This window comes from Numida meleagris, chromosome 4 (assembly GCF_002078875.1).
Source record: "Numida meleagris isolate 19003 breed g44 Domestic line chromosome 4, NumMel1.0, whole genome shotgun sequence".
NCBI lineage: Eukaryota > Metazoa > Chordata > Aves > Galliformes > Numididae > Numida > Numida meleagris.
In genome coordinates this window covers 65,222,727-65,249,751 of record NC_034412.1, presented here as the reverse complement: position 1 = coordinate 65,249,751, position 27,025 = coordinate 65,222,727, and the positions used below count along the sequence as shown (strand labels likewise).

At 35.5% G+C, this 27,025-nt stretch overlaps 1 long non-coding RNA gene across 1 annotated transcript in view; it reads left to right on the top strand.

Moving 5' to 3' along the window:
• LOC110398361 overlaps positions 1–27,025 on the top strand; it is a 391,001-nt gene that overhangs the window by 124,199 nt on the left and 239,777 nt on the right. The window contains exon 4 of the long non-coding RNA XR_002438341.1: positions 14,905–15,028. This is a non-coding gene — a long non-coding RNA (uncharacterized LOC110398361). The remainder of the gene's footprint in view (positions 1–14,904; positions 15,029–27,025) is intronic.

The following is a 27,025-nucleotide window of genomic DNA, read 5'->3' as shown; positions in this document are numbered from 1 at the left end:
ATGATTTTGCCAAAGAAGCCTTGAAAATTCTGTAATGCTGCAGGCAGATGAGATGAGCAACCTGATCTAGCTGTAGGTGTCACTTTGCATTGCAGAGAAGTTGGACTAAGTGACCTTTAAGGTCCCCTTCAACTCAAATGATTCTCTGATTCTCTGGTGTCTGTGGGTATCAAGCTTTGCCGTGTTATTTTCCATTCTTGCTTACATTAATGATGAAATAACTCAGAGACCATGCTAGAAATAATATCCAAATGCATTTACATTGTCAGATTAAGTAAGTACATCATTCAGTGTATAGGCTTTCTTCCTATTATCAAGTGACTGCTACAGCAAGGCTCAGTACTGTTTGTAGCCTGAAAAAACAAGATGACAGTATTTCTGGAAGGAAAAAGCTAAGAATCAAAGAACAAAGGATATATATAAGTGATTTTTGTTTTCTTTTGGTAGAAATAATATTGAAGATATTGAATACAGTAAAAAGATATATATGAGTTGCCAACATATGTTTCTGTACTACACTGAAAAAATGAGAGTTACCAAATGAAGGAGAAAAATGTTTACATTACATCACTTAAGATCAGAGAGATCTTTGTTATGTGGCATTTGAAGAAGTCTGAGAAACTTTAATTTCATAAAGTGAAGAAAACTTGAAAAAGGCTCTTAGGAATACTTTATCATAGAATGACAGAATTACAGAATTGCAGGGGTTGGAAGGGACCTCAAGAGATCATCAACTCCAACCCCCTGCTAAAGCAGGTACCTTACATTCACATAGGTAGGCGTCCAGATAGGTCTTGGATATCGCCATAGAAGGAGATTCCATAACCCCTCTGGGCAACCTGTTCCAGTGCTCTGTCACCCTTACTGTAAAGATGTTCTTCTGCAAGTTTGTATGGATCTTCTTATGTTCAAGTTTTAGGCCATTGCTTCTTGTCTTACCACTACGCACCACCAAGAGAAGAACCTAGCCTCATCCATTTTCCTCCCACCTCCCTTCAGGTACAACATTAATCAGATAGCGACTCAGTCCTCTTGTCCCCAGGCTGAATAGATCCAGTTTATTTGGCCTTTCCTCATACAGGCCCTTTATCATCTTTGTGTTAGTGTATGGTTTTTGTTTTTTTTTTCTATTTTAGTTCTTTTATAGTTATATCCTTCCTCTGTACCTCCAAACTTCCCTGTTTGCTGCTTCTGGACCTCTGTTATTAAAGAAATGTAATTGTTTAACTGGAATGGAGAGTCATTACTCAAAGAGATCTGACGAGATGACAGTAATTTGAGAAAAAAAATAGCTGTGTAAGAATAATGTTTGGCCTAAATGACTGTGTAAACTGAAGTAACTTTTGATGAAGTGTTACTTACAATCATAGAATCATAGAATGGCTTGGGTTGAAAGGGACCCCAAGGATCATCAAGATCCAACCCCCCTGCCACAGGCAGGGCCACCAACCTCCAGATCCGGTACTAGAACAGGTTGCCCAGGGCTCCACCCAACCTGGTCTTGAAGACCTCCAGGGATGGGGCATCCACAGAATAGTGGAATCCAACAGTGTTTGAGCAGTTTATCCCCAAACAAAATAAATTTGCCAGTGTGGTGCAGATGTTAAAGTCAAGCTTGAGTAGAACAGAGATTGTGGAGAACTTATCTCAGACTTCAACTGTAACTACAGAGGCACATGATGAAAGTAAAAGTTCCATGTTATAGTCATGCTGAATATCTTCCTTCTTCTTTTTCACTTTTGGACTGGTAATCTAATAGTGCAGATAATTTGAATAAAAACATTCAAGAACATTTTTTAATTTTCAAAGGAATGTGGGCTTCATGAAGTATGGATTATACATATGGAACATATTTTTATCTTTCTGGGCAGACTGTGAATGTTGTTTTTCTTCTCAGGCTTTTAGTGTAATGAAGATTGCTAGTGTTTTGGAACAGTTTAAGAAAGATGTAGTGTTTAATTTTGTTCACTTGGAGGTCTTTTCCAGCCTTGATGATTCTATGATTCTGTGTTTTTTAATGGATAGTTAAGATCCATGCAGTGTCAATTTTGCACTCATGAACAAAAGTGAAGTCTTTGTTTTTTACTTTCTCATAAAAGGCGGAGTTTTCTCTCATAATTTTTCATTTTCTTCTGTTTTCAGATAGCAATCTCGTTAAAATCATACAAGTATGACTAAATATTTTGCCCTAAGGTAAAAATGTACTTTTATTCCTTTTTTCCACCAAGGATATTATTTAGAACGTGCAAGTAAAACAATCCTGTCAGAAACAAGCAAGTAAAAGCAAACTGAGAAGAAAAGTATCTTCATGTTTGAAGATAGTTATTCTAGTCTGGGCTCAAATTTGAAGAAATCTGAGTATGTGAGTTTGAGTCAGCAAGTTACTCAAGAATAGTATGATGAAGAAATCTATATAAAGGAAGGTTTTGCAGACTTAAAAATCACTCCAGTCTATAAATAGAAACTGAATTTTTTTTTATATCACAAATGTGCCATACCACTCATTAGTCTAAGAATAACTTATAGCCATTTTCTTTCACTGTGGATATTAAGCTGAGTTTTCTTTTGGGTAAAATGAGCATCTAAATGAGAGAACACACAGCAAAACTGCATGAAGCCTTTGCCTCTCTGCACTGAGAATTAGAGATAAAGACTACTTTTGATATTTTTTTATTGCTTAGTAATAATTGGTTGGGGGTTAAATCAAACATGTTGAAGTGACATTGGGTTTTTCTCCTTATCCCCAGTCACAAATTGTACAAGTAGTTGTAGTCACTTTTCTGTTTGCTACCATGTAGAGACTTGTTCAGATAACTCCCTATGGTGGTTTCCAATCTGAATTAAAGGACAGGGACCTTCAACATTCCTTCTAAAAATCTGCAGTCTCTCAACAACTGTCCACTTTCTCCTCTCTTTGCTCCTTATCTTCCTTACTAATCTTTTTTTCACCTACCTCAAGGCTTTATGTCTTATAGCAGAGATTGAATAAACTGTTTTTTAAGTTGATGGATGTTTATTGTTCTGACAGATAGTTTCAAGTGTAAGAGAATGGCTGTAGAAGGAAACAAAGTTTGGCAGCATACAGGCCCCTTTTCAGGTCTGAGATAAGCAAGCAAATTTCAAAGCAGAATACAATGTGCAAACAGTTGCTTTGGCTGCAGTCATCTGTGCTTCAAAACATCTCAAAGGAAAGTCAACTGTTAACCAAGGAGGTGAGAGAATGTTGATTTGAAGAAGGGATAGAAAGAAGGGATATGATGGTTATTTTCTAGGAAAAAGGAGACAAAGTACATGAAGTTAATGGACGAAGAAGATTCAGTAGCATCATGAAAGCAATCCCTCTGCTGACTCTACGATGTTTGTTATCTAATAGAGTTAACATTTTCAGTTTCTAGTTTAACTTTCTGGAAGAAATTTTAATCTTTTTAGGGTTAGGACTGCGAGATAAAGGAAGTGATTGGTCTGTAAAAACATACTCCTGTGTGTTAATGGATGTTTTAACATTTTAGTCATTACTTGAATTAGTTCATTCTGGTGTGTGGAATGTGTTTGTTTAGTTATGGTTATGGTTTAGCACTGGATTAAGTGTACTACATATCAGGAAATGCAAGACCATGGAAATTTGGCTATTCTATTTTGGGGAGTGTTCATCAGGGCCTTTTGCAAATACATTAGCAGATTTTTGTCTCTAACTCAATTACAGTGAGGTTCATTTGGTGCTTCCTAGACCTTAGTGAATTTGTGTCTAATTAGGCATTTAGTTAAGCCTGGGAATATTAGAAGTTTTAGAGGCATCGTTCCAATATAACTTCTTACTGCCGGTGTAGTTCATAATTGTTTCATTATTTATTATAAAATGATTTATTATAAAAATGCAGTGACAACTGGGATTACTTAAATTCTACTACTTTTTTTTTTGCGTTAAATAAAATTATTTCAATTTATTTGCAAACCTTTTAAAAATAATCTGAGATTAATGGCTTTCTTGAATTAAGATCTATTCTGGTGGGCCTCATTGTTGTACTTCTTCAGAAGAAATGTGGGGAGCGTCTGTTTTATGATTGTTTGGGACTGACTTTGGATGGTGACTAGTTCTATAGAATAAGATGTCTTCATGAGTTTCTGTTTATCAGAACTTCTAAGCTGACACTGTTTTGTCATCATAATGTCTAGGAAAATTTTTCTTGCGTAGCCATATTTCACAATTAGGTTGACAGATGTATAAAACTTACTCAGTTCACAGTGCAAATGGTGAAAATATTTCTATCCCATAGGTTTGTCAGAGACTTGTTTTTCCAGTTAGCTTAATTTTTTTCTTCGGTGTGTCTCCTGGGAAAAGTATATTTTGGGATCATCTCAGTGCTGTTTATTAAATGTCTTTATTTTTTCTTAAAGATTTTTGTGTATTTAGCAGATTCAAACCAATCCATTTTGCTCTTCTGAGTAATTCTGGTAAGCCATGAAGAAACACAGTGGGCTTACACACAGTCTGATTGGTTCAGAATATTAATTGTGACTTTTACATACTTCTGTTCTTTTAAGACCATTGTTTGCCAGCACAGCAACACAATTAGTTTTAATTTGAATGATAGTTATTCATACACTAATTAAACAGTATTTTGTGACATCAGTATCAATTTCCAACTTGCTTTAACTGAAGTAGGCCTAAATTTGGTTGTAGTAGGTTTATTAAATCCAGGATGAATCTATATTTTATATACTCTTTAAGAAACGAAAGCATTTAAATAGTGTATAATAATTGTATATTAATTTACCTTGATAAAAATCTAATAATAATAGAACCATGCGTACATATGTTGGTGTATGTTCATCATGTATATTTAGTTTGAGATAGATTTTTGTCTTATCCAGGAAACGGAGTTTAACAAGTGTACTTTTAGTTTAAATGGTCCGATGAATTTGTATCTATTAACATCAGTGGTTCTGTGTCATCTAGTATTTTTTTCTTGTTTTGAAAAAACCCGAAATAGACAATGTAACACACCAGTTTACATCACATGCTAAAATATAAAGGAGTAATCCCAACAAACTAATAAGATTCTCAAGTAGGAGTCATTCTTCCTATGTAGAAGAGCAGAAATGTGTGCAAAACTAATTTATTTTTTTTTCTTTTTTGTCTTATACACAAATCTTAGTCTTAATGTTGACGAAGTACTGGATATCAAGCTGCTTGTATGTTCCAAGCATCTGGGAGGTTTGACATAAATTTTAGGCACAAAGAGAACCTGGCCTTTGGAAAATATATCCTTTTAGAAATGTTAGGAATGCTACTGATGGCAGATTTCAGCAGCAGCAAGTTAAATAGCTATGGCCTTTCTAATGGTGTCACTGTAGTCAAAAGGTTTTGAGGGAATATGGGATAATTTGATCAATGAAAAGGTCAAAAAAGAGGTGCACTGGGGAAAACCTTTAGAGGTTTTTTTTTATATATATATCTTGAAGGGAAATTAACACATAATTTTAAAGATTGACTTGAGTGGTATGAAGTTAAATGTACTGTAATTGCTTTTTACTGATGTGATTTTGATTTATTAGACCCATTAAGGATTTTTTCTTGTTCTTTTTATTCATCTTCTTTTGATATTACAGATACTGGTAAAAGAAGTAGGGACAGTTCAAAATTTGTCTGAAAGCAGTATGGCAAAGGCCCAATTTTTGAGGTGTTACTATGAATCTATGAATTATGAGACTTGACAGTGAAACCATATTTCCTAAAGTCCTCCTTAATCTACAGTAGCTACTGAGTTGGCTGTACTTTTCTAGAGCTAATCTGTAACTCAGGATGAGATTATGTCTGGAGTTCCTAATTCATTAAAATCCAGTAGCAGCTCAGTGTCCATGTAATTCACTTGTTTGAAATTAGTCTTACTTAAGAAGTGAAGGATTAAAATAAAGAGATAAATATATGCTTAAGTAACATGATGAAATTGATGAATTAAGATTTTCTTGACATGTTGCTTATATTAAAAAAACCTTTTTGTGGTTTCACAGAAATAATATTGACATTCATATTTTTTAGTGTCTGTGTGGCCAGTAATTTCAGATTCATTTGGTGGGTATAATTTTCCACAGGTGAATGTACTGTTGCAAATGAACGAGTGTATATCTGTATACAAACTAGGGAGTTAGAGATTGCTGAAGTGGGAATGTGTAGAAGATGGATAATCCAGTCCAGATTCAAACTTCAGAGCACCACGTTGCTGGTCTGATGTTCATTAGCAACACACTTTGTGCTAATGGTTAGCTCTGACTCATTATCAATCACTATCACTAAGTATTCAAACAGATGGTCCTTAATGATCATATCCCACATTAGCTGTGGTGTAGAGCTGCGTGGAGTGGGTGTCAAGTTATTAGTGCTGGAGGCTCTGGTCTTCACAGGTCTCAGTTGCTGCGGGGTTGGGCTCCAGCCCTCTTCAATTAGGAAAGCTGAAGCCAAAGTGTGACCTTTTTCAGTTTTTAATGCTCATCCTTGCTGTTTCATGCTCCTCATCTCATTCTCAAAAGAAATGAGAGAGGATTTAATCTGCTCCTGGCAGTGCATCTTGTTTTTTTTGGAATAAGAACTCTTCTGACATATTCACAAATATTTCCTTTCTGTTTTACATCCTTTTATTTTTGCAGATTTTATTGCTTACATATTTTCGTATTTCCAGCTTTGCATTTATGCCTTGGGTCTCCATTTGTCTGTGTGCAGTTACATGTTTATATATGTAAGCCTGGCTGTACTCAAACTACTTGTATGTTGTTGCTGCTTACCAACTAGCAGTGTTACAGATTACTCACATGCTATTACTACTTATTTTAGTGTCCTTGAATTAGGATTCAAGTCACAAAAGTACTAATATCCTGTTTACTTCCATCTCAGGTGCAGTAAGCTTCCACATTGGCTACAGTGCACTGGGGTATTTTTGTCTTTGAATTGGAGCTCAAATAGAAAGGTGGAGAAGTTTATGTTGCATGAGGTTGCCAAGGTACTCAACAGAATTCTGGAAAGGATTTTTTATTTTTTTCAATGATGTATTCAGAGAATAGGTATCTGAGTGGTTGTCTGGAAATCTGGAATAAAATAAATATTTTCATTTGTCTTTCTGGAGACATCATAGCACAGTGTCAAAACTTGTTATATGTTGTATTGAATTCTGACACGTGAGCTAGCCCATTTAAAGCACTGAATGTGGGTTTTTGACATTAAATGAATTTTCGCCTTTCTTTGCGTAATTTACTGAGTGTTTCAATAGAGTTAGCTAACATTTTTATTTGTGTGAAACACATTTTAGACTATTGACGTCTTATAAGCAGTAAGTGGTGGCATTTTTTTAAACAAAAAAGCAGGCACTGAATCTGGTTTGGAATTTTCAGACACAAAAACAAGTTTTCTCAGAGGTTGTTTTATTATTTGAAGAACTGTACTTTTGGAATAAAAAAAGGTACATTCTCGAGCTTTTTACACATTCTTATGTTCATAACTTCCCAACAAATGGGAATAATTTAAAATTGCAGGAAAATTAGCATAAAATTTTGTTGTAGTGTTAGAATACACTTCCTTATAGGGAAAAAGTATATTTACAATTATCAAGTTTTTCCTAAGGAAGGGTAAATGCATTTTATATTACAAATTGTCATGGGAAATAATGTAGTATCATTTCTCATCTAAGTGCAGAACTCACCAATTCCCTTCTAGGCTTGAACAAATATTACATGAGTGAGGGCTCTTGTAAAATGTTATGTTTTGAAATAGATTTCATTAAGGGTTTCCAATGATAATTTATTTCTTCCTTTATGCCTATGTTTCTTCCATACTAATAACAGATATCTTATTTGCATATAAATAGATTTCAGTATTTGCTGAAGCAGAGACCTAATATGTTTCTTTTTTCCACGGACATTGTTAAGTAAGATAGAATACTGCAGTGATCAGCAGTCATGAATTGTAATAATTTTCTTGGTCGAAACTCTTTAGAGTGCATCAGCTGTGACACTTTTGCGAATACTTCAGAGTTTAGCTGTTGTTTATAATATCAAAAACATGAAAAATGACTTGATTTTACAAAGATGTTTCTCATGCTATTTCAGAAATATTTGTAGATAGATACTGAAAATGGTAGCTCTTTGAGTACCTATACTTAATATTTTGTTGTGCTTTCTTGTCATTTCTGTTCAAGAAGTTAGTAAATATTTTTATCATGCAAACATAACTCTGCAAATGAATGTGATTTAGTTGTAATCTCCTAGCTTGTATGTCACTACCTAGCATAGTTCTTTAGAAGACTCAGGGACAAAGATAAATTTGGTGTCTCAGAACAAAAATGTAATGTTGCTTGAACACTAACTGTCTAAACACCTTGATTACATGGGTGTATCTTCCACATATAAAGGAAAATGAATACGATTGTGCTTCTGTAAGCGTGCCTGTATGTACCGTGACATTATGGCAAATGTGCTTCTAGCTGATTTTGAGCATGTACATGTCTGTAAGTTATTTTTACCAGCAGAGGTCACTCAGTGTAAGGTGAACAATGCTTTCATCTTTTTAAGGAAGTTCTGAACTTCCTTGTGTCCTGTGAGACACATACTGAAAATGATGCATCTTCAAAAGCACACAACCTGTACTTGTTCTTCCTTTTACTCATATCTTTGTTGCTACATGAGTTGTAGCATGTATTGTCTATGAAACGTCAAGCGCTTTGTAACCTGTAACTGATGTATTACACAAAGTAGTCAGTAAAATTATTGAACTATAGGGGCATTTATTTTTTACTGCACTGTATAAACAAACACGATAAATACGTAATGTTTATTTTATATATTATTTAGCACAGAGTTATCTTCTGATGAATTCAGCTCGTTTCTTGAACAAAGTCTTTTGCGTCAGCATCAGTTATTACTATTTTCTTGAAATGTCTGAAAAAATCTAATTATTACCTGGAATTTATGATATTATGATATCATATGATGACTTTGTGAGTGATGTTCTCTTAACAGACTTTTTTCACTGTGTTTATTTAATTATGTCTAACTACTGGTTATGAGATTTATCTCAAAAATATTTTGTTCCTACTATCATCACTACTGATTTATGGCAGCTTTTTCTAGGAAGAAGGAGGATATATTCCCATGTAATTTCAATACAGTGAGTTGTGCAGGTGTAACCGAGAATACGAAATAACTTGTGGAATCTTTTTTTATATGATAATGATGCCAAAACCATGGTTTCAGTGCTCAGAAAGTGACAGATATCTTTGAACTGAACAGATATTCTTGAAAGGTGATAAAGTAGAAGGTGATGTTGTAGTTGTGCTCACTTCTAAAAAATAGATTTTCCTTTAAAACCACCAAAGAATTAAAATATAAATGAAGAATCATGATTATGATATGCTGCAGTTATCAGAAATGAAATTCATTAAATATGACATATCAATCCTAGTAAAGAAATAGAAAAGATGTGTCCAGTTGTCAGTCCACCCACAAAAGCTCAGCTATCATTTATCTAATGAAAATTACATAATTTTCATGTAATTTTTTATTGCAATTTCATGTCTGGTTAGAGGATTGTGTAAGTCTAGAAGGGTTTGTCAAACTATCTGACATCAGATGTTGTACATTACTTTGGACGAATATAGGAAAAGAAATTATTTCAGCACTGTTAATACTTTTATTTTTCTTACTTGTTGTCTTTAAATCCTTATGCCTGGAAGCTAGACTCTGCGTACTTGGAACATTCCCAGAAGTCTGCAGAGTTTAAGATCATTCATAACTGAGATGAAAAATACTAAATTAAGTAAGGCAAAGACAAGGAATAAAACTAATGTGTTTTTCTTTTTATTTATGTCTTGCAGTTTTCTATAGCTTGTGTCTTTTCCCAGTGTAAAGCAACTCATGAAAGCTAAAAATCTGTCTGACCTTGGAGGTAACTCCTGTTTAATTTAAGCTTTTAGAATAAGTCATAAAATAGCTGGGAAAAGTTTTATTACTAGCAAGATTACTTACTTTCCCTTTTATTTGTCCTATTACATTTTTTACTTGCAGTTCTTGATCACATAGTTCGGAACTGCTGAAGTTGTAAGCAGTTGTAAAGAATGAAATTTTAGGAATCACATAAGTAGATGCTTACACTCCTCTGTATCTGATGAATGCATCTGATGTTCAAAGAAGCAGAAGTGGTGTAAGTATAAAGTTATTTAGTTGGAAAGTTTAGGCATCGGTCCTTTTTGAAACCAAACAAATACAAACACAGATAAATACAATATTTTATATCTTGTAATAATTTTAATATCTTGTAATAATATTGACAATTTAGGCACTTTAGGAAAAGGAAAAGGGTCATATTCTGAGAAGTCTATAGTTTATGGACATTTTCATGCATATATGGTGTAGCAATTACTGTGAAACTAGCATTTTTTGCCCTTTTCAATAGATAATGCTAGAATTTTTCCTTTCCTACTATAGAAAGTACCTGAACGGTACAATAACTTCATACTCTACTTTGAACTAGTGTGACCTCATCTCAAGCACTATGTGCAGTTTTGGGTACCACGGCATAAGAAAGTCATAAAACTATTAGAAAGTGTCCAAAAGAAGGTTAAGGAGATGGTGAAGGGTCTGCAGCTCAAGATGTGTATGTATGAGGAGTGGTTTAGTTCCCTTGGTTTGTTCAGCCCAGAGCAGAAGAGGCTGAGGGGAGGTGTCATGGCAGCCTACAGCTCCTCAGAGGGAGCAGAGGGGCAATGCTGAGCTCTGCTCTCTGGTGACAGCGACAGAGCCTGAGGGATCGGCATGGAGGTGTGTCAGGGAGGATTGGGCTGAGTATTAGGAAAAGGTTCTTCACCAGAAGTCAGTGGGCATGGAACGGGCTGCCCAGGGCAGGGACCCCAATCTGTGAGAGTTCAAGGTATGTTTGGACTGTGCTCTCAGACAGAGGATTTGGATCTTGGTGTGGAGCCAGGAGTTTGTTTCAATGATTCTTGTACATCCCTTCCAACTCGGGATATTCTACGGCTCTTTGATTGTTCTAATGCATTCAATTCCTTTCTGTAATACATTTGTTTGTGGGCTAATAACATTTATGAATCCAAAATGTGTGAATAATTTATAACAAAAATAAAGAAACCTAATATCCTTAATCAGATTATCCCTATACAATTATTTTTATGCATATACATTTACTAATTAATTGTATCCAGCTGTACAGGTTTTGAATTCCACAGAAAAATGAGTAATGCTACACAACGCATTTACATGCTCCAGACACGAACATTAAAGCAGAAAAATTTATTATTTTCTTTTAAATGTTTCCCACTAGAGATTCAAGATCTATTGACTTTGCAAGCTTCTGCCTTAGATTCTCCTCTCCTTTTTCAGTCTGGACTCAGATCCACTGTAATCACACCCCAGTGAGTTGTTCACTGCTTGAAAAATCAACTAGTTTGACTGGTTTACGGAAATGGTACTGTGGTTTAGTGGATACGGCCTTTCAGCTTTGGGAACCTTTCTTCCACTGCTTGCAAGATTGTGCAAATATCTTACTGCTATGTTTACTGTAAACAGGCTATGAAATCTCCTGGCTACTGCTGTTTAGAAGTCTACACCCCTGGAAATGTATTTTTATATCTGCATTTCTCTTTTCTCGGGAAAGGGGAGAAGAAATAGTTCCCTCACCACCTTCTTTTGCCTGAACGCCTCACAATCTTGAAGAACCTGAGATCAGGACCCCAGAAAGGGAAGGGTCATACTTGACTGTTTTGGCCGTGTTTCCAACTCTAATCTCAGAAGATATGCTGCTTTTTAAACTGCTGCTCCACTGATAGGAAACAGGAGAGGGGTAGCTGTAACAAGACAGTTCTGCTTATTTTGTAACCATTAAGGAAATACTTTATCACACACCTAGTGCAGCAGAAACTTTTTTACTGACTTAGATATTGGAAAAGAAGTAGGCCGCATGTATGTACATATGCAGGGACTTAGACAAACAGTGAGGAGAGAGTCTGCTAGTCTGCCCTAATTCCTGATGCCTAATTGAGTGAAGACGTTGCTACATTATATATGTGATTTTTTTTTTTTTGATAGCGAAATAGATATAAGTGAAAGAGAACCTTCATTGTCTTTGTTGAATTGTTTTCTCCATGTAGATTTTGGAGCTTCATATTTATAATCATCTTGCTTGATATCTCCAATATTTATTTCCTTTAATAATAATTGTTAATAGCTCAGGAACAATTAATGCAATTTTCTTATTATAAACGAAGATCAGATCATACAAGTTCAGTGAAGTCTGATACAGTCTCTTCTTTATAAGTTCCTATACAATATATTCTTTTGTGTACTTTTTCATGTTTTATTAAAATACAAATTATTTAGTGTTACTCTGTTTTTATCTAATACCTCTATGATGGAATTATTAGAAAAATAAGTAAGCCTCATGCTTTTTAGATAGAATTATTATTTCCATTGTACATTAGTTTTCCCATTTCTTATTGTTGTATCAGAGTTCAGAGGAAGGAAGATCAGAATATATCAGGAACTTAGCATCTCAAAACCCCTCTATGAAATTTAATTTCCCACTTTATTATATGTCCTCGAGCATACTTTTTGATTTACAGTAGATTTTACTAGCTCTTATAAAACGTTGTAAAAGTTGTTAACAGTAAGGTAGTGGAACAAGGAAATAGTATGTGGATGACAAATTCTTTCCTTGTTGCAAAGACAAATCCATACTTCCAATCTAGTTAAGATTTAAAATCTCTTATTTGCAAGAGCAATTCTCCAGACCTCTTCTAATGCTCATATTGAGAAATCAAAAGCACAGATTTTCATTTTAAATTACCCATTCCTTGTGTTCTCTGCTGTTTATGCCCTGTAGCATTGGCTGACATTTCATACAGAGTGCATTACCATACAACTGGAAAATATAAAATTATAAGAATTACCTGCTTCTGATTTTCCCATTATATGTCAATCAGGATGCAGACATGCCTTTTCCAAGGTATTTGATTTCCAGTGAGAAGTTTTTATTCTTCATTGACCTGTGATTAAAGTGTGGCATTTCAGTAAATAAATGGAAGATACTCTACATAATTCAACATGGAAGTTATGCTTGAAAGGCTATGCAGATCTTTGACCTGTATCATGTGAGGGGCAGCAAACATAAGAGAATGTATTCTTAGATAAAATCTATAGAGTACGGAGACATTTTAATGCTTAATATTTTAAAGCAGTTATAATGTAGAAAGAGAGAAAGATAATATCAAGCAGCTTGTCAAATTGTCTTTTTTATCATCTAATACAGAGAGAATTATTTAAAATATATAAATATATATAATATCTATATTAAAAATATAAGTGACATCCAAAAAGTAATTCATTATAATTTTCTGAAGTATTGAAAGTTGTATATTGCTTTGGGAAAGGATTTTAAACAAACTCATGAGAAGTGCTAAGAGCAGAAAACCTGTTAGGTATCAAACTAAAGCTGAATTATTTTTTACAAGTAATTCACTAGAAAATGTGTATTCAAGTTCTGTGATATAAAGTAGATCTTGATCACAAGATGAAGTATATTTATCTTTCCATTCAGGGTAACCTTGGTCTAGACACAGTTCCTAGATAAATGAGATTCTGATCTTGTTCTAATAGACTTTGTTGTTTGATTGAGCCCTGCATGCAGTCATTTCTTGGCCACTGTCTAGGAAAAATACTTTTTTTTATCACAGCGGTGCCTGGGAGGCCTGATAATGCTCTGTTGTGTCAGTCGCTGTACAAATACACAAAGAAAAGATCACTGAAAACACAAATGGGAAATATCTGGCCTTGGGTAAAGATCAGAGAGTAAAAGGGAAAATATATCCATAGGGAAAGTCTAGATTGATACTGTGAAGTGGAAATTAGAAAAGAATGACTTTCCATCTAGTGTTCCTAATGTAGCAAACTTCCAGTTTTGTGGTTAAAATTAAATTAATCGCAAAGCTCCTGTCCTTTATTGACTGTTGTATTACTGTAAGGAAATCCAGCCATTCCACAGTAAAGGCAGAAGTAGTCACTGGGAAACGTAGTGTGAAGTATCTGGTATTTCTGCTAGGAAATATAGTGTTTGAACTGGAAAATGAATCTATGTGCAGGATCATAATTTTTTCCTAATGATATTGTAGTCATAGAAAAATCTCTATTCAAAGAGGTATTCAAAACTTTTTGGAAAACATAGCAACAAAATTACAAAAACTAAATAAGCAAATGTTCGGCTACAGTGCTTTCCAAAGTCGTGGTAGGCACATAGGGATGCAGTCCTTATTTTCATTTGTTCATTTTAACACACTTACTAAGGTCTTGTATAAGCTAATAAACCAGTTTGATCAAGCAGGGAGAAATTTAACTGGGGGTAAAATGGTGGAAATTTTCCTAAACAAGACTTAGAGACTTCCTTGATGTAGAAAAGATGAGGTAGTATTATAACAGCCCAATGTGATTCTCCAAACTCATTTTACCTAATTCTCTGTCTACGTATCACCCGGTTCTTTCTGTTTTAATTTCATCAGACTTGTCCCTTGTATGGTAGCTGATTTGTAGCTAGAAATGCCAAAACCCCTGTAGAATGGAGACTGGGATGGCACTTTTCACTTCATAAAGCTAAACCACTTTGTGAGTATGGTCAATTATGTCTGTACTACTTCACAGTAGCCTCTTACGGAAGACTGAAATGCATGGTCTGCTTTCGATACTATTGCAAATACTTTCTAAATGTCAAATATTCAGCTAACTCATTTTTTTCTTTGAAAGATAGTAAGAGGTATGTCTGTTTACAGAATTAGATGAAGAAATGATTCAGTCCTTCTGTTAAAAAAAAAAAAATTACTTTGATATTTTAATTTCTTCTCCTCTCTGATTTTGTAGGTCCTGGTGCATACAAACCTGTGATGAGGTCAGCTTTCCACATTTCTGCATACGATTCCAAAGTGGACCATTTTAAGGAACCAAAAAAGACCAATCCTGGCCCTGGAGCATACCAGATTTGTCGGTACAGTGGTTGTTAGACAAGTTTTGTCAATTGACTTTGCTGAAGTGGTAAAATTTGGAGGTGTTTGATAGTATATGCAATCCAGTGTGTTAAGTAGCCTGTGTTCATGCAGTACTGTTGTACAGAATAATTTTATTTATCTTGTAAATATTACTACTGTGTGTAATATATCTATAAACACCCTCAGAATTAGTGGGTGCTCATTGTGAGAAAAATAGAAATATGCTTTTCTCTAGCATTGCTGGTTGATAGCCTAATTTTCACATTAGGCTTTATACTACGTAAACATACCAAGTTGATATAGTGTTTACAGTTCATTTGAAAGTAAGAGAGGAAGCTTGCTTTGGGAAATCTTAGTGAGATATTTGCAAACCTAACAACAAATCAATAAGAGGTGCTCTTGCCTTTCTGTTGATTAACGTTGTCTTCTTTTCATGTGAGATAATATAAGTTACAGAAATTTGGGGTGAGCTCATCTCAGTTGAGTTGAAATTCTACCTTAATTTTAGGTTGCATGTAGTTTCTCACCCTGTGTTCACAAAAGTATTATTGGATACAAAACTGCAGATAATACAAACGTCATTTATTCTGTATGTCATGGAGAGCAATATGGTACATAAAACTCGATATCATGATTACTATTTCTAAATGTAAAATCAAACTTCTTGTCATATTTGTTTCCTTTTCAAATATAATGGCAATACTCACTTATATTTAAAACCTTTTACTTCTATAATCATAATTTACATTTGTGAGGATGATGTTTATTTTTTTTAAATAGATTGTTTATAGTGTATTAGTAGGCAAGAGGATAGATGGCATTCATAGCAACTACTTACTGTTTTAACTCCTATTTACATTAACTGAGAACACTACTATGCTTGGTAGTACAACCTTGGTGAAATGCTAGACTTTTTTAGAAAACTTTCTGTTTACCTTCCAAGATTACAGTCAGCTTGCAAGAGCTGAGAAACTTCACTGATGCACAAGAGAAATGTATAAACAAAGGACCTCTCAGGTCGTACAATACCTATGTGTTCTCAAAAAGTATATTGAGAGGAAGAAAAAGAAAGATAAACCTTTGGGAAAGGCAGTTAAACTTTAGTGTTAAACTCCAGTAGGTGGAGATTAACCTAGCATGCTTGTCACCCAAATACTGAATGTGAAAATTAAATGTTTATTGTAGTTTAGAATATCTCGGTGCAAACATCATCCAGGAAATATCTGAGCAATTTATTTATCCTTATAGGTGAAAGAGCCTGTGAGTTACTTGGCAACCTTGCTGAATTAGTCCTTAAAATTCAGGTATAATGCTTCCATTGCTTGTAGGTTGAACCAGGAGAAGATCTGGGATTTCAGTAGGCATGCTGTGCTCTCAGTGTGGATTATAAAGTCTATTTTTGCATGTGTTCACCAACACACTTGAACCTGAAAGTCAAGCTTGCCTTTGTACTCTTCCCTACATGTGCACGATCTCTCCGAGGCATTGCATTGTCCTGTGTATTAATATTAGTTTCTTGCTCAGATATTGTACAAGTGGCAGGAAGAGCTGTTTAAGACTGAAAGTCATAAGTCAGGGTAAGAGCTCATTAAGTGAGAGCATTTGTGAAGGGAAACTTGCATAACTGGCTAAGAGAGACAGTATTTTATGTAGATTACTAAAAGATAAGAAAATATCATTTGTTCACATGGTGCCTTAGTAAGCTTCTGAGGAAAGAATTGCAGGCTGAATGACATCCAACATTTCAGTGTTGGATGAGGTGATCTGTTCAACATCTTTCACCTTACTGGATTCCTGGCAGATCAAGCTTTTTCTGTGTTCCAGGACTTTCCTAATTCACAATGTTTTTTCAGCTGCTTCAGAGGCTTTCTGCTAAGAGAAAAATACTTTCACTTAAAGATTACTTGATGTAAACAGGGAATGTAATGAGAAGCTTTTGAACTCAAATTAATACTGAATTGCTGTTGACTTCAGTGAAGCTATCATGTTTTATGCTAACTGTATGCCTAATGCCTTATTTCTGTTCTAAACTTATCTGAGGATAGCTACACATTTGTTCTGATACTATTTGTCTATGTGCTCCTCCCCATAGAATCGTAGAATCATAGAATGGCCTGGGTTGAAAAGGACCTCAAGGATCATCGAGTCTCAACTCCCCTGCTAAGTGCAGAGTTGCCAAGCACTAGAAGAGGCTGCCCAGAGCCACATCCAGTCTGGCCTTGAATGCCTCCAGGGATGGGGCATCCACAACCTCCCTGGGCAACCTGTTCCAGTGTGTCACCACCCTCTGTGTGAAAAACTTCCTCCTAATACCTAACCAAAATCTCCCCCGTCTCAGCTTAAAACCATTCCCCCTTGTCCTATCTCTATCTACCCTCACAAACAATCGATCCCCCTCCTGTTTATACGTTCCCTTCAAGTATTGGAAGGCCACAACGAGGTCTCCCTGGAGCCTTCTCTTCTCCAAGCTAAACAAGCCCAGTTCCCTCAATCTTTCCTCATAGGAGGGGTGCTCCAGCCCTCTGATCATTTTGGTTGCCCTCCTCTGAACTCTTTCCAAGAGCTCCACATCCTTCTTGTGCTGGGGGCCCCAGGCCTGGACACAGTACTCCAGATGGGGCCTCACAAGAGCTGAGTAGAGGGGGACCACCACCTCCCTCTCCCTGCTGACCACTCCTCTTCTAATGCAGCCCAGAACATAGTTGGCCCTGTGGGCCACCAGCGCACACTGCTGGCTCATGTCCAGCTTCTCATCCACCAGGACCCCCAAGTCCCTCTCCGCAGGGCTGCTCTCGAGGATTTCTTTGCCCAGGTTGTATAAATACCTGGGATTGCCCCATGTCATATTGAAACACTTAATTATATTTACAGAATGCACACAGATTCTTTGACTAGTCTTCTGTCCTAATTTGTAAACATTTTTATGTTTCATTAAAAGTAGCCTTCAGAACTACTCATGGCAGTTCAAATGAAATAATTTGTTTCTTCCATCTAAACTAACCAGTAATTGGCCTTAGTACATTCATCTCAGTTACAAGTCTGTGGGAGTTCATCAAGATCTTCTGATTGATTCCTTTACATTGATTGTTTAGAATCACTGTCGTGAAGGAAATGTAGTGGTGTGTAATGCTGTAAAACAAAGTAGTCAACATGTATTCTTTGTTCATCATTTGTTAGAGATAGTACAGCCAGTTAAAACAGCAATAACTGTAGTAATTGTAAAGCAGAATTAAGTATCCCTACAGTATAGTAGCAGAACGAAATTGTTTGTATTGTTGTCAAATTGCTAGTCATTACTTAGTTTTAACTGTACAGAACCTCATATTCAAAACTCTGCTGGAGTTTAATATACCATAAAAGATTCATTGGTCTTAATTCTTTGAGATAACACTTCTAGGAGAAAAACCATTAGAGAAGCAGCCTTACGCAAGACACTTCTGAGTTCTGTGTCTGAAGAAATCAAATGGAGCCTATAATATGTATATCGAGTTGAGTTTAAATCTGTGTCTTGTATTAGTTCTGAATGTCATGGATTTCACATTGCTCATGATTAAGATATGAAAGAACACCACCAAAGACAGAATTTAAAGTCCTGTGTAATTTTGATTATTAATTTCTATTCTTTCCCCTTGCAGTCTTAAGATTTTACTTGAAAATGATTTCAGGCAGAAGAATATGTTAAGTACTATACAAAAAAAATTTTTTTTTTTTTACAGATTTATCAGCAACCTTAACTGTGACTTTTTCACAAGTAGAGGGTACTGCATGACAAATAAAGCAAATAAAATGTTCCTATCATAAATAAAAAAAGAAGGTGAGGTGGGAAGCTGCTCAGTTATTCACTGGAAATTTGGGATGCATTTTTGCTGACCTGAGGGAAGCATACATGTAGCTTAATTATGTGCTTCACATAACATTAATATTGTTTGTGCAAATCAGAGGGCTCTTAAACTTTTATAGAGGCGTTCATAACATCTACAGAGCTAACCAGCAACAGTAATACAATCACTCTGCATCTCTTTCTATTTTGAGAACAAAGAGTGCCTTCCTTTTATTTTAGTGAAAGAAATCAATGAGTTTTCCCCGCTTTAAGAGAAGAGTAGCAATAAGTAATTTTTAAGACTTATGCAGGGTAAGGGGGTGTTCTTTTGTGTTTTGCTTTGATTGAAGTTCCATAGTAGTTCCATTTGATTTGATAAGTTACACAAGACTTTTATTTTGTTCTAAGAAATACAGCTATTAATATCTTCTCCTTAATATTGATGTAGCACTTCTGAAAAAATGAATTTTCTTAAGTGCCCATGTTTAATTTTCTCAAGCTGTACTTAGGCATGAATTAAGCATGGCAAATGCAAAAAAATCAAACAACAAAGCAAAATTGTACTGCACATTCTCCGTACTTTACTATTTTACATAATGATTATAAAGAATACGGTTGAATTTGCAAGCCAAACCTGATATTAATTATTCTGCTGATTACCTTTGAGATAAATGTTGGTACCAGCTCATAAAAATACTTCTGGAGAGCAACAGTTGTTTTTCTGTGTGCATGAAATTTGATTAAATGTAAGAAATTTCCAGTGAAATTTGGAGATAAACTGAAATGATAGATGAGAACTTCTTTTTGTTTACTGACATGTATTGAAAGAAGTGCAAGCATAAATGTTATTTTGCTTAGAATTAAGGTTGGTTCACTGAAATTCTAGGATAACTAGAGAACTAATAGGGAAAACAAACAATCAAGCAATAGGACTTAAGGGAAAAAGCAGCATGTACTGATAAATTGAAAATACTTTCAGTAATTTGGACAGAGAAATAGTGTATCTTGTATGTAATTCGAAGGAAATGATGTATATTTTTTTTAAGCAAGTATGTCTCTAGGAAGAGTGCAGATTTAACAATAGCTATCTGAGGAGCCAAATGTTTGGAAGCTGCTGCTGCTGCTGCTGATCATTATTTACCACAGAGAAGATTAATGCTATTACACAGAATCACAGAATTGTAGGGGTAGGAAGGAACCTCTGGTGATCATCTAGTCCAACCCCCCTTCTAATACAGGTTCCCTTGGGAAGGTTACACAGGCAAGCATCCAGGTGGGTTTTGAATATCTCCAGAGAAGGAGACTCCATATCCTCACTGGGTAGCTTCTTCCAGTCCTCTGTTACCCTGCTGGAAACACTGCTAGCTACAGGCCTCCAACTAGATTCTGCATTGCTGATCACAATGCTCTGAGCTTCTCCAGTCAGCCAGTTCTCAATCCACCTCACTGTCCACTCATTTATCCCACACTTCCTAAGCTTGCCTTTGAGGATGTTATGGGAGACGATGTCAAAAGCCTTGCTGAAGTCAAGGTACGCAACATCCACTTCTCTTCCCTCATCTATCTAGCTGATCATGACATCACAGAAGATGATTGGTCAAGAATGATTTCCCTTTGGTGAATCCACGTTGACTGTTCCTGATACCCTTCTTTTCTTTCAGTTGCTTGGAGATGGCATCCAGAATAAGTTGTTCCATCACCTTCCCAGGGTAGGAGATGAGACTGACTGGCCTGTCACACATAATATTTTTCCAAGAGACCATCTGATATTGGGGCCTGGAAAAGGACAGAAGTAGGAAATACAGAGATATACGTTGTTATAAGCTTAAGGTTTTGATAAAACACACTTGAATTTACAGCTCGCATAGCAAAAAGGTAGTGAAAAGGAAAAGTGAAGACTGGTGGAGTGCCATGCAGTGCAGAGAGAGACGCACAGGAATATTGATGTCTGTATTTCATCTATAAATATTAAAAACAATAGCAATAAAATAATAATAATAATAAAGCTACCCAAAGAGCAAAGAATGCCAACCTCTCTAGAGACTGGGAAGTTTCATGAAAGAAGTATCTCTACATCTTTCCTCTTAAGTGATTATTAAAATAAGGATTAGGTGGAAGCAACTGGGTAGTGCCAGTGGAGCACGGGTAACATTTCCGCCAGCAGGGAATGTAAAAATGGCCATCCTGGCTCAGATCAATGGTCCATGCTGCTGAGTATCCTTTATCTGAAAGTAAGAAAGCACACAGACACCTTTGACCCAGACTTAGAAACACAGGGTGAGCTCCTCAGCTTTCTCTCTATATACCTCTGATTTTGTGTCAGAAATCGAAGTAGCCTGGGAAGGAGGGAAGAATAGTCTGGGAACAATTGATAGTGAAAAAAAATTGGAGTCCGTCTGTATAGAGAGAAAAGATGAGAATGTTTACATACATAAGATGTGAGAGACCTGAATGCACATTTATAACACGGAGTCTGATGGGAAGTGTCCTGACAGAACAGGAACTGTAAGCGTGGAGAATATTCAAATATTTTATAAGTGCAAGTCTCTCAAGTGTCACTTCAGTATTGGTTGATACGTATAACAATATATTTGAATTGTGAAATTATTTATGTTTGAATAGTACTTTAAATGCTCAAGTGCTTTTTGAAAAAAAGACTTGTTTAATAGGAGGACTTAGAGACTTTAATCTGTTGTCTTTTGTTTCCTTGGTAACTAGTTATTTACATACCTGCTCCTGTTACTTATGTGAGCCTTTGTGTTTTCACCTTTGTATTGCAGAATAAATAAGGCAATGGAGATATGAGCAAAAGCATAGCATTCACATTATTTTTTTTTAGAAAATAACCTTTACTTTTTGGCATATTATAATGGACTTTCAGTTTGTATTTAAAAAAAGACCACTAAATAGGATCTTACATAAATAAGAACTTGTTCATTCATGCAGAAGATTTTAACACTTCAAATAAACTTTGAGAATGGCGAGATTTTATTTATGTCACTTCATCTAGCACTGAAGTACTGTTGTTTCTTTGGATAGAATAAATTTGCCTTTAACAAATACATTAGACAGTGGTTTAGAATAATAGTTAATTGATATTTTTATTCACTCTAACTGCAAGGATAATTTTGAGGAATTATATTGCTCACAGATAAACATGAAATTTATTTAGAATAGCAGGGTGTAAATCCTAACTCTTGCTCAAGAAAGACACAATCTCTTTTTAGTCTAATAGTATAGAAGTGTATTGGAAACTACCACTGCAACATTAATGCATGTGTTGGATATCTGATTTTGCATTTCATTTGACTTCAGATATGGCGGAGTAAATATGGTTGTAGTGCATTACTGTTCGTCTTGTTGGACCCATAAGCTATGTGGTGCGTCTCAGTACTGTGCTATTGCTCTGCTTCAGGCAGATTCAGAAGGAAACAAGAAAATGATATGGTATATTTCTTCCTGCAGCACGTGGTTTTCAGTTAAAGCCTTTATTCCTGCAGAATTACACTGCAAAGTTCTCTGCAGGTATCAGGAAGCATATTCTTAAAAGTTTTATTTTCTACTCCTATTAAAAATAGGGGAAAATGCATCTTCACATTAGAGCCAGGCTCCTGTGATAGTGTATGGTGTACTTGTCACCTGCAAAGAGCATCCTGTGAGGTCCAGTTTTTACTGAAGATAATGATTATGGAGGAGTTGTACTTTGTGGACTTAAAAACAAGCAAACAATTGACCAGCAAGCTTTAATGGCATTCAGTGAATAATCTCTACATTTAAATAAATTCAATATAAGTCTCCTAGTCCATCATTATATTTACCTGGATTCATAACACATTTTCCAAAGCAGATACACAACATAAACTGATGATATTTTAGCTTATGTACTGTTGGAAAATTAGATTGTTCCAGTGAAATGCTGTGATTTCTTCAATGCAAATTATGTAATCAATTGATTTTGGCTTCAAGGTAGTTTAAATAAGAATATAACAATGTAACAATGACCAAGAATCCCTTCTCCAATAGTTGTTAAAAGTAGGGTATGCTCAGTTGCTCAATCCTACTGTCCAGGTCATTGATAAGATAGTGAAGAGCACTGCTCCTAAGATGGACCCCTGGGGGGCACCATTTGCCTAACAGCCATGACTTTTTAAATATGATGGAGAGTGGCTTGGCAACCTCATCAGCCAGTTTGTTCAGTACCCTGGGATACATGTCATTGGACCCCATAGTTAACCATGCTCTGTGAACAATTTCGATTTGAGTACCTTTGAGATTTTTTTATCTTCATTTGCTGCTTCTTACATCCTTTATTAGAAAAATTCCTTTATTAGAAAAAGGAATTCTTGCTGCTCCCTACCCATTCTCTCCATTCCTCTCATGATTTTATAGACCTCTTTTAAATCACTATCTCTCACATTTTTTCTTTTCCCTTATATAGAAGGGTCCTAGCACACTTCGCTATCATTGCTACATGCTTTCAGTCACCCTTGCTGCCCTTCTGAAACTCCTGTAGTTCTTTATCGTAGTAAGTTTGAAGTAAAATAGACCAAAGTTTGTCCTGCTGTAGATTGTGCTCATAAATTTAATTTCATCTTCTAGGCCATGTGTTATTGCACTTGGAAAGATGTGTTTGGGATGTTTTGTGGACATCTATTTCTGCAGTACTAACCTGTTTCTGTCCGAGCCTCAGAGAGTTGCACATAACTTTCAGGGCTGGGACTATCATTGTAAGACTTTTATAGACTAGCTGTTGCAAAAGAAGTGGGAGGACTGCTTTGCAAATTTAAGGTCTTTCCATGGGTTGGAATGGGACACAATACAGTTTCTGTTGGTAATGTGATTTAAAAAAAAAATCCTTGATACCAAATCCACTGGATTTCTAACCCAGAAGATAGCGATACAAAAGAGAAACAATATTATCAGTGGTATGGGGAAATGTTTACAAAATGCATGTTCTTTGGAGATACTCAACTACCATGTTTCTCACCATCCATTATAATACTTGAGAAATTATACTGTAACTTATAAATGGGACAAAATTAACCACAGAATTTTTTTTTTGTATGGTTAAATTGGTCTCATAACTGTATATTTTCCTGTATCTAAGAAAACAGTTGAGGTTTTCATAGAATTGTAGTCACAAAATTGTTTGGGTTGTAAGGGACCTTTAAGACTATCTAGTTCCACTCTACCTGCTATAGGCAGGGACACCTCCCTCTAGACCAGGTTGCTCAAAGCCCCATCCAGCCTGGCCTTGAATGCTTCCAAGGAGGGGACACTGACAACCTCTTTGGGCAGCCTGTTCCAGTGTCTCACCACCCTCACTATAAAGAATTTCTTCCTAATATCTAGTCTAAATCTACCCTCTTCCAGTTTAAAACCATTTCCCCTCATCCTTTTGCTACATGGCCCTATAAAAAGTCCCTCCCTACCTTTCCTGTCGGCCCCCTTCAGATACTGAAAGGCTGCTATAAGGTCTCCTCAGAGTCTTCTCTTCTCCAGGCTGAAGAGCCTCAGTTGTCTCAGCCTGTCATCATAGGGGAGGTGCTTCAGCCCTCTGATCATTTTCGTGGCCCTCCTGTGGACCTGCTTCAATGGCTCCATGTCCTTCTTGTGTGGGGGGCTTCAGAACTGGATGCAGTACCCTATCTTAGGAGCAGTTCTCATTCTTCAGTTAAAAAAGGAAAAGTACTGTTCAGTGGCTAGTATTTATACAACATAGCTAATCAAAATTTGAAACGTTCATTGGGAAAATTGGCAACTCATTTTTGGTGGGGTGGTAGTAAATAAACTGCCTTTATAATTGGGTACTGAACATTTAATTTTTTCTCTTAAACTGTTTTAAATCTTTGCTTATATGTAGTTCTGCATTCTAAATGGAAATACGTGCTACTTAAAAAATTACCAGGTACAATAATACCATTTAGTAATTACTGCAGTCTTAGATTTTCCCATATTTTGTATTGTTAAGGCTACTACAATCAACCACTGGATATTCTGTACAGTCTTACAACCTCACTGTACTGAACGTAAGCATTAACAAAAACTGCTGTATGAAATCTTGATGATCCTAAAAATTATTAGTACATGTTAATAATTTCAAATATTTTTGGAAGTATTTATGGGTTTTATCCAGTTTTCAGTCCATAATAATACTATAATTAGCTATGTGTACTGGATTTTTTAAGAATCTAGTACGAAACTACAAACTGTGTGATTACAGAACTCATATTACTTTGTCCTCCTTTCATCATTTTTCCTTGTGAAATTTTAATTTGTTTTAGCTCTTCTGAACCAGTAAACCTAATGCTGAAGTAGGGTTTTACAATTTAATTCTCAGGTTATTTTTATTGCCTTAAGAAAAAGAAAAATAAAATAAAGAAGCCAATTTCTTTCTCCAGTAGAATTAGAGATTGGGAACAAAAGCTTTTAATTTTTGAATCATTTTTATACTTGCACACTCATTAAATATTTGTTCTGTGATAGTATTTCCTATATATTAAAGAGAGGGAAACAGAATAAGCAAATGAAGAGATCTTGAAAGTATTTAGCTGTTACTAAAGCTGTACTCAAGTACTTTTTAAAACTGAATTGATAATGCCAACTTTTTGTAGTCCATATGATCTTAGAGTATGAAAACTTGCACAGGTAATCAGACATACAAAAGGTTCTACGGGAATTTCAGTAGCAATGGAAAAGAGGCATCTGATTCTTTCTAGGTCAATACCAAAGTTCTTATTGATTTCCAAGAGAGTAATGTATTACTTCTTCCTTGACAGGATGACTCTTCTATTAATGGAAGTATAATGTCAGAGTCAGCAACCAGAGCCTCAGCAGCTGCTGCAGCTCCCAAGGTTGTGGGTATAAGGAAGTGTGTATTGGAGAAAATTCTAGGGCTTGCGGTTTTTGTTTACTTCTGTTACATCTTATGGCAGAAATTAACAAAAATCCTGGATACTCATTATTCATTTCAGCCACTGCTTTAGCAACATTTAGACTTCATTCTGTAAGAATCTGTTAGCTCTCTTTGGTTTCTGAGGACAGTCAAACTTATATCTTAAACTTAGGTTTTGCTATCCAGTTGAATCTGATGTGATTTTGTAGGCTTTCATAAAGTCAGCAGAGTTTTAGAGGTACCTAAGAGATCAATCTATTCTAAATGTACATTAATTTTAGTTGAGATGGGACATCCATTGCAGTAAGATAAGTATACTTAATGTCTGCAAAGCCCACGAAGATGACTTGTTTTGACTAGATATTTTACTTTTTATCAGGTTTTCTGATTAGATACTGGGAAAAACTTCTTCTCTGAAAGGTTAGGTGCTGCCCTGGGAGATGGTTGAGTCACTGGAAGTCTTCAAGAAAAGTTTAGATGTTGTATTAAAGGACATGGTTTAGTGGGAAAATGTCAGTCGTAGGTGGACGATTGGACTGGATGATTTTGGAGTTCTTTTCCAACCTTGGTGATTCTATGATTCTATTCTATTTTTGCATTGATAAGGTTGTATGAGATACTCACAGTGTACCTGACTAATCCCTGAAAATTGTCATTAAAAATTGTAAGCTGTTCTTATATTCATAGATTGTGTGATCTCTGATAATATTAAAATTAAATTTTACACAGACACTTATTGTACTTATACATTACAAAACCCTAACTGTGGAATCTGATAAAAATTCATGTCTAAACAGTGAATTTATTTGGTTTTGTATGAAATGTGTGGGTTTTGCTGGGATGTGGGGGGTGCCTGTATGAAATTTTTACTGTGAATAATACACAGGTAACTTCAATAGGAGTTTCCCTGAGAACAAATCTGAAGCCTAAACCTGAATTCTTTACATCTGTAATCACCATCGTTTTAAAAATGTGACAGTTCTATAAATAGTGGCTATGTCCTTACACAGGTAAGAGGTAATCAACAGAGTCAGCAGTTTTCAAATTGCTGTCTTTGATGAAAGTGCATAGATAGAGATTCAGTGTAAGCTTGAGTGAGCAGGTGGATGGTAGAAATGTCATTGCATTTTTGAGGGTACCCTCAGTATGTGTGTGCCCTATATCAAAACACTGGCCATGGCAGACTTAAAATCAGTATTCTCTTTCAAAATATAAACATCTTTTTTTTTTTTTTTTTTTTTTTAAGGTAAGTGTTTAACTTTCAAGCAGTTAAATCCTGTA